Source organism: Salvelinus namaycush, chromosome 21 (genome assembly GCF_016432855.1).
Source record: "Salvelinus namaycush isolate Seneca chromosome 21, SaNama_1.0, whole genome shotgun sequence".
NCBI classification, from domain to species: Eukaryota; Metazoa; Chordata; class Actinopteri; order Salmoniformes; family Salmonidae; genus Salvelinus; species Salvelinus namaycush.
In genome coordinates, this window is record NC_052327.1 from 20,816,197 (window position 1) to 20,832,217 (window position 16,021).

Genomic DNA, 16,021 nt, shown 5'->3' on the forward strand with positions numbered 1-16,021 from the left:
CATCCGGTGTTGTTTATGTTTCTCTGTATCCTGCCATCTGGCGCTGTTTATGTTTCTCTGTATCCTGCCATCTGGTGTTGTTTATGTTTCTCTGTATCCTGCCATCTGGTGTTGTTTATGTTGCTCTGTATCCTGCTATCTGGTGTTGTTTATGTTGCTCTGTATCCTGCCATCTGGCGCTGTTTATGTTTCTCTGTATCCTGCTATCTGGTGTTGTTTATGTTGCTCTGTATCCTGCCATCTGGCGCTGTTTATGTTGCTCTGTATTCTGCCATCTGGTACTGTTTATGTTGCTCTGTATCCTGCCATCTGGTACTGTTTATGTTGCTCTGTATCCTGCTATCTGGTGTTATTTATGTTGCTCTGTATCCTGCCATCTGGCGCTGTTTATGTTGCACTGTATCCTGCCATCTGGTACTGTTTATGTTGCTCTGTATCCTGCCATCTGGTGTTGTTTATGTTGCTCTGTATCCTGCCATCTGGTACTGTTTATGTTTCTCTGTATCCTGCCATCTGGTGTTGTTTATGTTGCTCTGTATCCTGCCATCTGGTGTTGTTTATGTTGCTCTGTATCCTGCCATCTGGTACTGTTTATGTTGCTCTGTATCCTGCCATCTGGTGTTGTTTATGTTTCTCTGTATCCTGCTATCTGGTGTTGTTTATGTTGCTCTGTATCCTGCCATCTGGCACTGTTTATGTTGCTCTGTATCCTGCCATCTGGCTCTGTTTATGTTGCTCTGTATCCTGCCATCTAGTGCTGTTTATGTTGCTCTGTATCCTGCCATCTGGTGTTGTTTATGTTTCTCTGTATCCTGCCATCTGGTGTTGTTTATGTTGCTCTGTATCCTGCCATCTGGTGTTGTTTATGTTTCTCTGTATCCTGCCATCCGGTGTTGTTTATGTTGCTCTGTCCCTTAAGAAAGGTAGAGAAAGGTTGGGGTAAAAGATGTGAGGCATTGAGACAGTTACTCTGAAAATGTGAAGAATCATCATAGATGACCACTGAAAATGTGTCCAGCTGCATTGCACACCTTTGACCTTTTTCTAAGTACATCCTTTCCTTTAATGGTTGTATAACAAGGGTCACTTTCCCCCTTTGGATTTGAACCAAACTTCTTCCTACCAATGAGTAAGACATGAAGGGGGAAAAAACAGTATACAGTATCAGTTGTTTATATTTGAGAAGTAGTATGAAGTAGTGGCTATAAGTAGTATGAAGCTGTGGCTTGTAGTATTGCTTCTCCATACTATGTAATGTATTCCCTGTGAATCTGGAGATGTTTTTTCCCCTGTTCAGAGAAATGAGTCACTGAAAAGTAGTATGAAAGTAATTGTCTGGTCATCCTCACAATTCAAGCCAATCCTCCATGAAAGCAATTCAATTTGTCCTTCTCTTAGCAACCTAATGCTTCAACCCAACTCTCCTTAAATAGTCCAACAAGTGGCAGCTCTCTGAGAGGGCTATCCATATGGTGCAATCCTCACATGAAGACTTTTACCACAAGCCCAAAACGTTGATGGAGAAATGGGCTTGGGACTAAAATGTTATGACAACTCTAATAGAACCCAATGTCATTACTATTGCAAAACACTATACAGTGTGTGTTTGGGACTTTTACCATTGAAGACCATTAGAGACCATAACATTGCAACCATTAGAACTACTGTAGCCTAATGGTTTGCTTGTTCACCAAGAATGGTCTAACAGTAACTAATCTAGACCCTTTTTTAAGGGAATAAACCACACACAAGGGGGATATTTCATGGACACAATGAAGAACTGGCTTGAATTGTGAGGATGACCACACAATGTATTTTCATCATGAGCCAAATCTATTGATTTTCTACCACAAGTTGCAAATTAAATGTTGTGATTTATTTAATAAACACAAGAGACCAGCACAATTGTCACGTCTACTCCCGCTCTTCCCCTCTGGCATTCGACGTCTCGCTGGTCTACTAACCATCTGTCACGCCCTGACCTTAGAGATCCTTATTTATTCTCTATGTTTGGTTAGGTCAGGGTGTGACTCGGGTGGGAGAATCTATGTTTTCTATTTCTTTGTTGTTTTTGCCTAGTGTGGTTCCCAATCAGAGGCAGCTGTCTATCGTTGTCTCTGATTGGGGATCATATAATAGTTGTCATTTTCCGTTTAGTATCTGTGCCTGACGGAACTGTTCGCTTTCGTTTTGTATCCGTTATTTTTGTTTGAGTGATTCTTGACAATAAAGATCATGAACACTTTCCACGCTGCGCTTTGGTCTCATTCCGACGACAGCCGTTACACCATCGGTCCTGGCAACCTCCTGACGGGATGCACACCTGCATCCCGTCAGTCACACCTGGCCCTCATTACTCCTTGATTTAGCCTTCTCATAGCACTCTTCTGTTAGTAGTAGTTAGGCAGTATTGTTTGTGTTTCATGTCAGACACTTCTCTTCTTTTGTATCGTTCCATGTTCATTGTTTTTAAACTCACTAACTGCACCTGCTTTCTGACTCCCTGTGTCAATGTTACAAAAGTGGATTAAAAAATCAATGCTTATGTCACGACTTCCACCGAAGTCGTTTCCTCTCCTTGTTCGGCGGTCTTCTAGCCATCGTCGATCCACTTTTCATTTTCCATTAGTTTTTTCTTGTTTTCCTACACACCTGGTTTCCATTTCCCTCATTAAGTGTTGGGTATTTAACCCTCTGTTCCCCCCATGTCCTTGTGTGGAATTGTTTGTTTGTAAGTGCTTGTGCACGATGTCACTGGTGCGCGTCGGGTTTTGTACCCATGTAGGCTCTTTTTTATTTGCCGTTGGTTTTGAAATTAAACTGCTCCGGCTATTACCTATTTCTGCTCTCCTGCGTCTGACTTCACTGCCACCAGTTCCGCAACCCTTACAGCTTACTTACAAACCCTTAACCAACAATGCAGTTTTAGTATTTACTAAATAAACCGATGTAAACAAATAAATAAAAATGAAGAAAATAGAAAAATAATTAAAGAGCAACAATAAAATAACAGTAATGAGGCTATATACAGGGGGTACCGGTACATAGTCAATGGGTGGGGGCACCGGTTAGTTGAGGTAATTGAGGTATGTACATGTAGGTAGAGGTAAAGTGACAATGCATAGATACTGAACAGAATAGTAGCAGTGTAAAAATGGTGGGGGGGGGGGTCAATGCAAATAGTCGTCAAGTAGCGATTTGGTTAGCTGAGTCTTATGTCTTGGGGGTAGAAGCTGTTAAGAAGGCTTTTGGACCTAGACTTGGCGCTACGGTACTGATTGTTGTGCGGTAGCAGAGAGAGCAGTCTATGAATAGCGTGGATGGAGTCTTTGGCAATTTTTATGGACTTCCTCTGACATAGCCTGGTATAGAGGTCCTGGATGGCAGGAAGATTTGCCCCAGTGATGTACTGGGCTGTATGCATTACCCTCTGTAGTGCCTTGCAGTCGGAGGCAGAGCAATTGCCATACCAGGCAGGGATGCAACCAGTCAGGATGCTCTCGATGGTGCAGCTGTAGGATCTGAGGACCCATGCCAAATCTTTTCAATCTCCTGAGGGGGAATAGGCATTGTCGTGCCCTCTTCACAACTGTCTTGGTGTGTTTGGACCATGACAGTTCGTTGGTGATGTGGACACCAAGGAACTTGAAGCTCTCAGCCTACTCCACTGCAGCCCCGTCGATGAGAATGGGGGCGTGCTCGGCTCTCCTTTTCCTGTAGTCCATGATGATCTCCTTTGTCTTAATCACGTTGAGGGAGAGGTTATTATCCTGGCACCATACTGCCAGGTCTCTGACCTCCTCCCTATAGGCTGTCTCATCATTGTCAGTGATCAGGCCTACCATTGTTGTGTTGTCGGCAAACTTAATGATGTTGTTGGAGTCTTGCTTGGCCATGCAGTCATGGGTGAACAGTACAAGAGGGGACTGAGCACTCAACCCTGGAGGCCCCCGTGTTGAAGATCAGCTTGGCAGATGTGTTGCTACCTACCCTTACCACCTGTGGACGGCCCGTCAGGATCCAGTTGCAGAGGAAGGTGTTTAGTCCCAGCATCCTTAGCTTAGTGATGAGCTTTGAAGGCACTATGGTGTTGAACGCTGAGCTGTAGTCAATGAATAGCATTCTCACGTAGGTGTTCTTTTTTTCCAGGTGGGAAAGGGCAGTGTGGTGTGCAATAGAGATTGCGTCATCTGTGGATCTGTTGGGACAGTATAAAAATTGGAGTGGGTTTCGGGGATAATAGTGTTGATGTGAGCCATGACCAGCCTTTCAAAGCACTTCATGACTACAGGCGTGAGTTGTACAGGACGGTAGTCATTTAGGCACGTTACATTGGTGTCCTTGGGCACAGGGACTATCGTGGTCTGCTTGAAACTTGTTGGTATTACAGACTCGGTCAGGGACAGGTTGAAAATATCAGTGAAGACACTTGCTAGTTCGTCAGGGCATGCTCGGAGTACACGTCCTGGTAATCCGTCAGGTCCTGTAGCCTTGTGAATGATGACCTGTTTAAAGGTCTTACTCACATCGGCTACGGAGAGTGTGATTACACAGTCGTCCAGAACAGCTGGTGCGCTCATGCATGCTTCAGTGTTGCTTGCCTTGAAGTGCGCATAGAAGTCATTTAGCTCGTCTGATAGGCTCGTGTCACTGGGCAGGAAGGCTGTGCTTCCCTTTGCAGTCCGTAATAGTTTGCAAGCCCTGCCACATCCGATGAGCATCGGAGCCAGTGTAGTAGGATTCAATCTTAGTCCTGTATTGACGCTTTGCCTGTTTGATGGTTCGTCAGAGGGCATAGCGGGATTTCTTATAAGCGTCCGGGTTAGGGTCCCCTCCTTGAAAGCGGAAGCTGTGCCCTTTAGCTCAGTGCGGATAATGCCTGTAATCCATGGCTTCTGGTTGGGTATGTACGTACGGTCACTGTGGGGACGACGTCATCGATGCACTTATTGATGAAGCTAGTGACTGATGTGGTGTACTCCACAATGCCATCGGAAGAATCCCGGAACATATTCCAGTCTGTGTTAGCAAAACAGCCTTGTAGCTTAGCATCTACGTCATCTGACCACTTCCGTATTGAGCGAGTCACTAGTGCTTTCTGCTTTAGTATTTGCTTGTAAAGAGGGAATCAAGAGGGTAGAGTTATGGTCAGATTTGCCAAATGGAGGGCGAGGGAGAGCTTTGTTCGCGTCTCTGTGTGTGGAGTAAAGGTGGTCTAGAGTTTTTTCCCCCTCTGGTTGCACATGTAACATGCTGGTAGAAATGAGGTAAAATGTATTTAAGTTTCCCTGCATTAAAGTCCCCGGCCATTAGGAGTGCCGCTTCTGGATGAGCCTTTTCTTTGCTTATGGCCTTATACAGCTTGTTGAGTGTGGTCTTAGTGCCAGCATTGGTTTGTGGTGTTAAATAGGCAGCAACGAAAAATATAGATGAAAACTCTCTTGGTTAATATTGTGGTCTACAACTTATCATGAGATAATTTACCTCAGGCGAGTAAAACCTCTTCATTCATGTTAGATTTTGTGCACCAGCTGTGTAGCGATGTAGAAAAGTGTAGCAATTTAGCAGGAAACCTGGCACTTCCACACTACTCTATAGTAAATAATGCAAGTGACTTCAATTATTAATTTCTTTGAACAGGGAAAATAACCACCGCCAGATTCACAGGGAATCTGTTTCTAACTACAGAAACTTCCGAACAATCTGAGATGGTGGGTTGCTGAAATGACATGGGGATCGACTTTTGTATTCAGCAGGAAATATATACAGCATTAGTTTCCCTTCTGCTGTGTTTAGTGTAGTGCAAATCCAATACGTGGTGCGTGTTTCTGACTTGAGCCAAGAGTTGTGATATGCCAGCCAAGCCATGCTATTCATGCACATCTGTGACTTTGAGACCCTGCATGTCTTAACGCTCTATAACTGCAGAATCAGAGTAAATAATACCTGTAAAACACTTGATGACAGAAAAGCTGAAATTAAATCTTCATGAACTATTCTAATTGCTTGGTCAGTGTTCATTTAAAGAATGTGTCTCCAATATCCCAATAAATGAGTATCACTTTAATATGGTCTATTATTTCATGCCTTATGGTCTAGCACAGGGATGGGCAACTTTGATGGGGGTGGGGTCACAAAAAATCTGAACTCATCATGAGGGGCTGCAGTGGCTCAGGGGTTTGCGTACACACATCCCTACCCACACATGCAGTCAGATCTGGCCCTAGCCTTTAGGGGGCCCAAGTGAAATTTTGCCATAGGGTGGAGAGAAGATTTAGAAAATGTTTAACTAACTTCATGCATTTCTACATATTTTGCCATAGGGTTGAGAGAAATTAATGCAGTTTTTAATATGATATCTTCTTGAGCGTGACTAACAAAATCAATGGTGCTCATAGTCGGTAATTTGACCATTATTACTACTAGTTTAGATAGCTGGCTAGACTGGGCTAATTGAGCGACTGACAGTCACTGACAAGAGAAAAACTGATGCACAACCAAATTTCAACAAAGGGCCGCCAGTTGCCCATCCCTTGAATAGATCATATGGTACATGTGATTTCGATTTGAAAACAATGGCTAACCAACCGATTTAGCTCATGTGAATGAAACCATTTCTAAATATTGCAACTGATATGACATCGATTTTAATCCTTCTATTTAACCTATTTGAATCCTGAGTGCTTATACTGTAGAATCTTGTGTATACCATTACATTGCTCTCAAATCATGCATTATTAAAAAAAAAAAAAAGAAAGCAATTCCTGTTTAAATGTTATCAAATTATATCAAATGACATTACCAATGCTCTGGTATATCAGATTCCTCTAGGAACAGGTGTGCACCTACGATACTCTTCATAAAGTGGCCTGAGAGAGGGTGTCATTTCAGTGGCTCTGTGTGTTTTCAGTCCTCGCTGCACATGTTCCAAAGTTTGTGTGAGGTGGAGTATGTGTGTGTGTGTGTGTGTGAAATAGTTGTGGGTGTAGAGGGGTGGTGTGGGGGAAGATTGCAGGGGGGGAGGGAAGGGTGCAGTGCGCCAGAGGAGCATTTGGCCCAGCGCCTAGAGAGTGGTTGGATTTCATGGCCCTCTCTTCATGCCTTATGGAAAATGCTATTTCAGCCATCCTGAGCATGCCAAGTCCTCTGTTGGGCCGATTGCTCACGTTACAATCCCGGGTGATGAACAGCTCTGAACGTCAGAATACAGGGCTGCCTAAACCCCTCCACCCCTCCATAAATCTCCTCTCTCTTCCATGGAAAAAACAGAGCAGAGCCATTACCCCGACCATCACAAGCTCCGGTTACAAGGGTAATGAAACTGAAGGTACATAGACCATTCTGGGTGGCTGATGGGGGAAAAAGATGGCCCTAATTCTATAACCTCGTACAACCATCCGGACGTCTCGCGAGCTTACATTCTGTTATTGAGGCTACCAATTCTCCTAATGGTAACTTGAAATAATAAAACGTCCCATAATAGTTTGATAGAGAAGTGCTGTTGAGGCCCTTTGTCAACTAGGAGCTAAAAAGGAATACATCAAATCAAATCATTCCAAATGAAAACAGAGGAGTTTTTCTTACTGTCTCCAGTGCAAAGGGACAGTAGGCAGGAATGGACTTGAGATCAGATGGGCTGTCCTGCCCATCCTAGCACACACTGTCATTTTCACTTCATTATCAGCAACAGCAACGTTGTTCTAACACATTGGACTTAATTGGACTTTGGATTTATAAAATGAGATAAGGAAGATGTGGCTTTTATTTCAGAAAGCCCTCCCAAACAAAAGCACTGAGAGCGGTTGAAATCCTTTAATCCAGCAGGTCATGCATTCATGGCATACCAAGGTTATCTTTCGCTAAGCTCAAGGGTTGACAAGTATGCCCTCTCAAGGATCTCAGTATCCTTTCTGTGCTATGGGGAAAGTGTCGTAAGTGTTGTGCTTCTACACCTGCATTGCTTGCTGTTTGGGGTTTTAGGCTGGGTTTCTGTAGAGAACTTTGAGATATCAGCTGATTTAAAAAGGGCTATATAAATACATTTGATTTGATTGTAACACAGTATAAAAACAGGCCTCAAAATGTGAATTAACAACATTGTTATCCTCACCAGTTAACTTATTGATGAGCAACTGTGGTATTACCTCTAGTCACTGGTGTAATGTACTTAAACCTTGTGTTGTCTTAAGGGTAAAAAATGACCCACCCCTATGTTTAACAGCAGAGAAAATTTCAACTTGAAATTTCATGACTTTTCCTAGAGTGACCCCAACATTTGAAAAAGTGAAACATTACCGTTGTTCATATTTCCATGAAAGCTGTACACCACCAGAGTACAACGATTGTCTTAGGGTCACTTTTGACCCGGCAGTTATAAAATCATTTACACACCACAAAAACTACAAAGACACACACACACACGCACACAATGAGAAATTGAGATTATGTGTGCTACTTATTGAACTCAGCCAGCAGCTCCTGAAGAGGAAGATCTCTATGGTTGGCACAGTTAGAAAGAACAAGCCTGAGCTCCCCCCTGCACTCCTCACAACAAGGGGGAGAGAAGCCTTCTCATCAAAGTTTGCCTTCACCCCCACCAACACTCTAGTTTCTTACCTCTCAAAGAGGAACAAGAATGTGGTCCTCCTGAGCACACTGCACAAAACGGCTGAGATCAGTGATCGTGAGGACAGGAAGCTAGCCATCATCCTGGACTACAACCACAACAAAGGAGGCGTGGACAACCTGGACAAGGTGCTTGGAACTTACAGCTGCAGGAGGATGACTGCACGGTGGCCCCTGGTCATCTTCCATAACATCATTGATGTGTCCTAATACAATGCCTTCGTGATATTGAACAAGATCAACCCTACCTGGATGCCTGATAAGTGGAACAAGAGGAAGGTGTTCCTGGAACAGCTGGGAAAGGCACTTGTAACCCCACACATTCAAAGAAGGGAGCGCCTCCCCTGCACAGCAGCCTCTTCAGTGCTTGTGAAAGCTGTTCAGGGGGCTGAATCTTGTCCTGATCCACCTGAGGCTGCAGCTGGGGCAAGCAAGAGGAGGAGATGCCAATTCTGTCCCCCACTCCCCCAAAGAAGAACTGTAAAATAAATACTATGTGCTGCACATGTGAGAAATACATCTGCAAAGTCCATGCACACACACTTGCATACTGTCCAAATTGTGCTAATTAGTGTTGATTGATTTATGTTCATCACGTTTTTGTTTTGTATCTATTATTTTATTCTTATTTATTGCTGTTGTTTATACACCTTGTAGGTGGGGACAATGGTTTAAAAAATGGGAGAAGACTAGTATTTTGTAGTTGAATTCCTCATTGTGCAATATATAAGAATATATCACTATGTTGACAAAAAAGTTCAAGACTGTTATTGTTTCCCTTCAATAAAATGCATTCAAAACTACTTTCTGCACATTTGTGCTACTTTCTTGGGCTATACAAGTGCTATCTCTTGCTAAAAATTGTATGTAGTACCTTTAGCACTAATAATAATAATAAAAAACCTCTACTTTGGTAAAGAAAACAATTATGACAGGTGTGTTGTAATAAAAACGAGTGGTGTCCACTGATTAAATGCAGTCTTTCTGCATTGTGAAGAGAGAAAACCCAGATATTCACAAAGTTTGTGATGAATGACAGGTTGTTTCTTCATGCAAAATAGATTTGGGGTTTAAAATTCAATTAAGCTGCTTTATTTTAGGGGTTTAGTGAAGTCGGGTCATTTTTTACCTTAAGGACAAGGGGAGTATACAGAATGTTAAGACTACACAAGGGTTAAGTAAAAATACTTTAAAGTACTACTTAACTCGTTTTTACTGTACTTTACTATTTATATTTTTGCCAACTCTTACTTTTACTTCACTACATTCATAAAGAAAAGTATGTAATTTTTACTCCATACATTTTCCCTGACACCCAAAAGTACTCATTACATTTCAGACAGGAAAATTGTCCAATTCTCACACTTATCAAGAGAACATCCCTGGTCCTCCCTACTGCCTCTGATCTGGCGGACTCACTAATCACAAATGCTTCATTTGAAAATGATGTGTTGGAGTGTGCCCCTGGCTATCCGTCATTTTCTTTTGAAACTTAAGTACATTTAAAACCAAATACTTTCAGACTTTTAATCAAGTAGTATTTTACTGCGTGACTTTCACTTTTACTTTAGTCATTTTCTATTAAGGTATCTTTACTTTTACACAAGTATGACAATTGAGTACTTTTCCCACCATTGCCTCTAGTTTAGTTCTAGACAGAGAAATAAGCCCAGCCATTTATGTCTCCCCACATTCAGCCATTGCAATTAGCTTGTGAAGGCCTTTAAATACAAAGTTACAGTATGTTTGTCTGTCAGGATGTGGTTTGTCCATGAGGACACAGCAATACAAGTATTACTTTGATACAACGCTTGTCAAAGATTTCAAATGGTGTTTGAATGTCCTTGCATCGATTTACCATTCATTCGCTGCTGTTCCTGCTTACTGTTTGTATAACAGATGGAACTGGTCTCTGTTGTATTTTTAACCATAAAGCATTTCCCCTATAGGAGGTTGATGATTGTTATTTCTGTAGTTATGCTGCTACTGATTTATGAAAGTTAAACCTGGATAATTCGTAGTGCAACATGAGAGTTGTGTATAGTTTTCCCACGACCTTGCACACTCACACTTTATATATGAAGAGTGCTGGTGCTTGGTATGAGGATTTAGCCTCTCAAGCCGGCCTGATCTCGCCAGCTTAGTACTGTAGAATATGAGTGTATTTGGCTATTTAACCTTATACTGAAGTGGGCTACATCAGGGTCACACAGAGTGTTTCTTGGTAGTCTTAAACAAATCTACTTTGAAACAAAAGTCTACACCTCACACACATGGTTGTGGGCTTAAAAAAAAAGAAGACACCTGTACCATGTCAGATATAGTTGAATGTAGTTGAATGTATAATATTCTGAGTTTGCATCCCAATACTACAATTTATATACATCACAGAAGACTGAAATATAACAAAACCGTTTGAAATAGAAACGCCAGATTTTCAGAAAAAAATAAAATAATGTTTATTAATTATGAAATGATGAAAAAATATGAATGTCATTCCACCATGAGGCCAAATGCAGGAGGTACACAGTGTAACCAAACATCCATGGCTAGCTAGAAGTTGAATCTGTCTGGAAGGCTAGTAGCATTGGGTGTAAAAGGGATATCCTGGAGGACATGATTACACATGGGCATCCATCCATCGCTCTGCTCTGCCTCTCTGCAGCAGGGATTAAACTGTTTACAGGTTCCCTACTGGCACCTGACTAGGGCCAGGAGCCTTATTAACCTTCAGGGCTAAGGACAGCCTTACGTCCTAGCATACAGTATGTCATCTGAAAGGACAACTCAACCTTGTTTGCTACAGCGGAGGTCTGTAACATCATGGGTCATCAGCCTGACCTGCTGTATGGTACTACTTAATAACATTCAGTCTAGGAGGAAAACCTGCTCCAATTATACAGATCAAAGAATTTTGGGCTAATAAATTTAATGTGATTGAAATCGAGAGAGAGAGAATGATGTAAATAGCGAGAGAGATTTGGTTCCTTTCATGGCATCCATGTCAGGCAGTCCCAGTCATTCTAAGGATGTAAAGTGTTAATTAACAGGTTGAGAGACAGCCGGCCAGTCGTAAATCTGTGGTCCGAGGTCTCTCGGTAAAGATATACTGCTCAGCTCTCTGACTTCAGGACATGCAGTTGTTTGTAACACTTTGCCCATAGTTAAAGTAGCTAGAGCTGCAATGTTGTCCTGCTTTAGACCTCTCGGTCAAGGTATTCTCATTACATTTACTGAATGACTATTGTTTTTGCTCTGCGTTACATTCCCAGCATTGTTGTCAGTGGTTCCTGGCACCTAGTCTGACCGTAATGAAGGTTTGTGGTATGGCAGTGAGTTATGATCTATGTCTGTGTCTGTTTAGTCACTGAGGCAGCACTGCTTTAAAAATTCACTTCATTCACACTGAGGGCTGATTCCATCCTACACTCTTAGAAAAAAACGATGCTATCTACAACCTAAAAGGGTTCTTCGACTCTCCCCATAGGAGAACCCTTTGAAGAACTACAGTATTGAATAGTTTTGCGTTCCGGGTAGAACCCGGAACCCAGGGCATATGGGACCAAAATGTAGAACCCTTTCCACAGAGGGTTCTACATGGAACCCAAAAGACTTCTACGTGGAACCAAAAAGATTCAAATGGGTTCTCCTATGGGGACAGCCAAATAACCCTTTTGGAATCCTTTTTTCAAAGAGTGTAGATGTATTCTGAATGGAACAGGCCCATGGTGTCACGATCGACCATGGGAGAGAGAGAGGACCAAGGCGCAGCGTGTAAAGAATGCATCTTCTCTTTATTAAGGAGATGACCAAACGAAGCAAAACAACAAATCGAAGACCGTGAAACTAAAACCGACTAAATGCAAAACATGCAAACTTGACACAGACCTAGACACAGACTAAGACAATGACCCAACAAACACATGATGCCTATGGCCGCCTAAAATATGGCTCCCAATCAGAGACAAATGAAAGACATCTGTCTCTGATTGAGAAACCACTCAGGCAACCATAGACATACCTAGAAACCCTCACTAAACCATAGACATACCTAGACATATTCACTCAACACAAAACCACACACACACAAAACCCAACAACCCCTTAACCATATAATCACCCAAACACAAACCTCCCCCATGTCACACCCTGACCTAACAAAAATAATAAAGAAAACAAAGATAACTAAGGCCAGGGTGTGACATAACCCCCCCCTTAAGGTGCGAACACCGGGCGCACCAACATAAAGTCTAGGGGAGGATCCGGGGTAGGCCTTAATATGGCGGCGGCTCGGGTGCAGGACGTGGCCCCCACTCCACCATAGTCGATCTCCGCTTCGGTGTCTCTGGTAGATCCTGGCTGAATGGCGGATTCAGCCGATCCTGGCTGGCGGGCGACTCCGGCTGATCAGGGCTGGCGGGCGACTCCGGCTGATCAGGGCTGGCGGGCGACTCCGGCTGATCAGGGCTGGCGGGCGACTCCGGCTGATCAGGGCTGGCGGGCGACTCCGGCTGATCAGGGCTGGCGGGCGACTCCGGCTGATCAGGGCTGGCGGGCGACTCCGGCTGATCAGGGCTGGCGGGCGACTCCGGCTGATCAGGGCTGGCGGGCGACTCCGGCTGATCAGGGCTGGCGGGCGACTCCGGCAGGTCCGGGCGTAGGGACTCCGGCAGGTCCGGGCTGAGGGACTCCGGCAGGTCCGGGCTGAGGGACTCCGGCAGGTCCGGGCTGGGTGGCAGCTCCGGACTGGGTGGCAGCTCATGACTGTAGGGCAGCTCATGACTGTAGGGCAGCTCATGACTGTAGGGCAGCTCATGACTGTAGGGCAGCTCATGACTGTAGGGCAGCTCATGACTGTAGGGCAGCTCATGACTGTAGGGCAGCTCATGACTGTAGGGCAGCTCATGACTGTAGGGCAGCTCATGACTGTAGGGCAGCTCATGACTGTAGGGCAGCTCATGACTGTAGGGCAGCTCATGACTGTAGGGCAGCTCATGACTGTAGGGCAGCTCATGACTATAGGGCAGCTCATGACTGTAGGGCAGCTCATGACTATAGGGCAGCTCATGACTGTAAGGCAGCTCATGACTGTAGGGCAGCTCATGACTGTAGGGCAGCTCATGACTGTAGGGCAGCTCATGACTGTAGGGCAGCTCTGGCAGCTCCTGACTGGCTGGCGTCTCTGGCAGCTCCTGACTGGCTGGCGTCTCTGGCAGCTCCTGACTGGCTGGCGTCTCTGGCAGCTCCTGACTGGCTGGCGTCTCTGGCAGCTCCTGACTGGCTGGCGGCTCTGGCAGCTCCTGACTGGCTGGCGGCTCTGGCAGCTCCTGACTGGCTGGCGGCTCTGGCAGCTCCTGACTGGCTGGCGGCTCTGGCAGCTCCTGACTGGCTGGCGGCTCTGGCAGCTCCTGACTGGCTGGCGGCTCTGGCAGCTCTTGACTGATGGACGGCTCTAATGGCTCGTGGCAGACGGGCGGCTCTAATGGCTCGTGGCAGACGGATGGCTCAGAAGGCGCTGGGCAGACGGATGGCTCAGAAGGCGCTGGGCAGACGGATGGCTCAGAAGGCGCTGGGCAGACGGATGGCTCAGATGGCGCTGGGCAGACGGATGGCTCAGATGGCGCTGGGTTGACGGATGGCTCAGATGGCGCTGGGTTGACGGATGGCTCAGATGGCGCTGGGTTGACGGATGGCTCAGATGGCGCTGGGTAGACGGATGGCTCAGATGGCGCTGGGTAGACTGGCAGCTCTGACGACTCGGGGCAGACTGGCAGCTCTGACGACTCGGGGCAGACTGGCAGCTCTGACGGCTCGAGGCAGACTGGCAGCTCTGGCCGGCTGAGACGCACTATAGGCCTGGTGCGTGGTGCCGGAACTGGAGGTACCGGGCTGGAGCGGGAAGGTGCTACAGGAGGAGCAGGACTAGGGAGGCACACAGGAGACCTAGTTCGTGGAACTGTCATTCCTAGACGGTTAGCACGCAACTCAGGACGAGCATGGAGAACTGACTCAGGTAACATCACCTCCCGCACACGCTCTGTCGGGTGGATGTTGTGCCTCACGCACCAACACAGCAGCTCCCTCTTTTCACTCTCCTCCAAACTCCTCAATAAATCCTTAACAGTCTCTGTATCCTTCCCATTGCTCACCTCCAGTATCTGCACAACTGGCTCTGGCTCCCTCCTTTCACGCTGCTTGGTCCTGAGTGGTTGGGTCATTCTGTCACGATCGACCATGGGAGAGAGAGAGGACCAAGGCGCAGCGTGTAAAGAATGCATCTTCTCTTTATTAAGGAGATGACCAAACGAAGCAAAACAACAAATCGAAGACCGTGAAACTAAAACCGACTAAATGCAAAACATGCAAACTTGACACAGACCTAGACACAGACTAAGACAATGACCCAACAAACACATGATGCCTATGGCCGCCTAAAATATGGCTCCCAATCAGAGACAAATGAAAGACATCTGTCTCTGATTGAGAAACCACTCAGGCAACCATAGACATACCTAGAAACCCTCACTAAACCATAGACATACCTAGACATATTCACTCAACACAAAACCACACACACACAAAACCCAACAACCCCTTAACCATATAATCACCCAAACACAAACCTCCCCCATGTCACACCCTGACCTAACAAAAATAATAAAGAAAACAAAGATAACTAAGGCCAGGGTGTGACACATGGTCTTCTTCGATCGCCCTGCTGGTTATGGAAAGTTCAGGACAAATAGATTGGTACATTAGTGTCGTGTTTGTTTTGATTGTTGTCATGGTTATATCCTTTGCAAGCTGCCACAATTCACTGGTATAGATAGACCTAATCAACAAACTGCATATGCATTGGATTGAATACGCTTACATGATGATTAATGGAAATTGTACAAATATTTACAACATCTATTCTAAACAGCTCGAGTTCAAAGGAAACATTTGTTGCCTGTCTACTCATATTGCATACGACAAATAATAGAAATCTTAGCAAACACACACACACACACACACACACACGCACACACACACACACACACACACACACACACACACACACACACACACACACACACACACACACACACACACACACACACACACACACACACACACACACACACACACACACACACACACACTGAGACTCCGTAGCAGTGTGCTACAACCTGGGACCCACAAGCTGATCTTGATGACAAGGGAGTGCTGGGGTGATTTACACTCTAGAGTTTACTTATCCATGTCACTGTTTGACGCACAAGAGGTCCAATGGGAGAGTTAACGGACAAGGGCGTTTTAAAACACAGCCAGGCACATTCCTCCATTCAGAGCTCAACGGGTGGGCTGTCCCTGAGAAACACACTCAGGGGACAGACAGTAGTGAGAGGAAGGA